The 2,403-nt window shown below is 48.6% G+C and overlaps 1 pseudogene; it reads left to right on the top strand.

Moving 5' to 3' along the window:
* LOC125031004 overlaps positions 1 to 2,403 on the top strand; it is a 4,767-nt pseudogene that overhangs the window by 539 nt on the left and 1,825 nt on the right.

Here is a 2,403-nt window from a genome sequence, read left to right as displayed (position 1 = left end):
AATGATAACAACAACAATACTAATAAAAATAACACTGATGATACAAATGACGTAAGGCAAAAATGATCTCCAACCGCACACGCCCATTTCCCTCATTCCCTCCGCCTCCCGCCCATTCCCCTCATTTCCTCCGTCTCCCGCCCCCAGAGTGCTGCTGGACGACTGGCCCTTCGGAGGCTTCATGTGCAGCGTCGTGCCCTTCGTCCAGGCCACCTCCGTCTACGTCTCCGCCTTCACTATGGTCGCCATCGCCCTGGATAGGTATCAGGTGAGACTCGGGGATTCAGGTTGGTGGGTCTCTGGGTGATGATGGGCTTTTCGGCGTTTTTTTTTTTTTTTTTTTTTTTTTGTGTGTTGTTTTTGTTTTGTTTTGATTTGTCTCTCTTCTTTTAGGTTTATTGTCTGTTTTCTGTCTGTTTCTGTCTGTCTGTTTGTCGGTTTGTTTTTCTCTCTTTCTTTTTCTTTCTCTCTCTCTCTCTCTCTCTCTCTCTCTCTCTCTCTCTCTCTCTCTCTCTCTCTCTCTCTCTCTCTCTCTTCCCCCCCTCTATCTCTTCTTTGCTATTCCTCTCTTTCTTTCTTTCTTTCTTTCTTTCTTTCTTTCTCTCTCTCTCTCTCTCTCTCTCTCTCTCTCTCTCTCTCTCTCTCTCTCTCTCTTTCCCCCCCACTCTCTCTCTTCTTTGCTATTCCTCCCTCTCTCTCTCTTACTCTCTGTCTGTCTGTCATTGAGTCTTTCTGTGACTGGCATGATCTTGATTTTTCCTCTCTTTGCCTCTGTCTTTTTTCTGCCTATTTGTTTTGCTGAACTATATCTTTATCAGAGTCTATCTATACATCCAATGTATATCCCATAGGCCTACAGCATATCTACACACACACACACACACACACACACACACACACACACACACACACACACACACACACACACACACACACACACACACACACATATATATATATATATATATATATATATATATATATATATATATATATATATATAAACACACGCATACACAAACACACGCATTTATGCACATTTCATATACTGTGCAATATTTCTGTTTTTGATTCTAAGTTCTCTGTGGTGAATGGACGGAGAAGCAAGATAAGGGAGAGCAAGACCACATCAGTTCATTTATACCTTTCGCAGTTTATATCAGCACTTGCTTTAGTTTTGATTTTCTTCAGATTTTTCCCATTTATCTATTATTAATACATTTTCTATCGTTTATTTTTCACACTCATGTTTTTCTTTCTTTCTTTTATCCCTCAGGTGATAGTCCACCCATTGAAGCCTCGTATGGGCGCTTTCACGGGGCCGTCATCCTCGTGGTGGTGTGGCTGCTGGCCGCCCTCGTGTCCCTCCCCTACGCCATCTATAGCGAGGTCAGGCCAGGTCGAGGGGAAAGGTGTGGGGATAAAGTCATATCATAAAACTCGCTGGTGGTAGTGACGATGAAGTGGAAATACTATAAGGATTGCTATTATTCTTGATGTGATTATCATTTATATCAATTGTATCATCGCGGTAATGTTAATTATCATTATTATCATACTCGGTTACTTTAAAATTCTATTGTTTTCAGGTCGTCGAGGTGGTCACTTACCGGAAGCTGACGCGGTGTCAGGCGCGCTACCCGCACCCAGCTCTCGAGTTTCGTCAGTGGCTGACGCTGGCCACCTTCCTCACGCAGTATGCGCTGCCCTTGAGCATCACAGCCTGTGGCTTACGTGGGCGTGACGAGGCGGGTGTGGTGGCGGGCGGTCGTAGGGCGCCGCCACCAAGGAGCAGCTGTCCGTCCAGTTACGAGCCAAGAAGAAAACGGTCAAGATGTTGCTCGTCGTGGTCGTGTTGTTCGCCCTGTGCTGGCTGCCGCTTAACACCTACCACCTCGTGGCAGACTTCGGGGGCTCGCTCGGCCCCTTTCGCCACTCCTCGTCGGTTTTCTTCCTGTGCCATTGGTTCGCCATGTCCAACGTGTGTTATAACCCGTTTATTTATTGCTGGCTTAACGACCACTTCCGCTCCGGAGCGAGAACGCTCTTGCGGTGCGTCGCTCGGAGAGTGTGCCGGCTCCCACTCTCCGAAGACGACGAGGAGGCTCCCGGCGTTAGTGCTCGACGCCCGAGGGATTCCGTGTCCTGGTCTTCTTCGGCGCTCACAGGAGGCTCGGTCAGGCGCAAGGTTCCCGGCGCAGTGAGGTGTCTTCCTCCCCAATCCTCGGACGTCCACGTCGCTCTCGACGCGCTTCTTGTTTCCCCAGCGACGCCCCACTCGGTCTCAGGTGGAGGGCTGCATCGCGCTCCGAGGACCACCAACACTCGAGGGGTCGCGAGACAAAATTTCTTGAGGCCAAATACGCCGACGGTAACCATGTCCTCTGCAGGGAGGCCGGGCAT

The sequence above is a fragment of the Penaeus chinensis genome, chromosome 12 (genome assembly GCF_019202785.1).
Source record: "Penaeus chinensis breed Huanghai No. 1 chromosome 12, ASM1920278v2, whole genome shotgun sequence".
Taxonomy (NCBI): domain Eukaryota; kingdom Metazoa; phylum Arthropoda; class Malacostraca; order Decapoda; family Penaeidae; genus Penaeus; species Penaeus chinensis.
The sequence above is the reverse complement of the archived record's forward strand: the minus strand, read 5'-3'. Positions and strand labels throughout refer to the sequence as shown.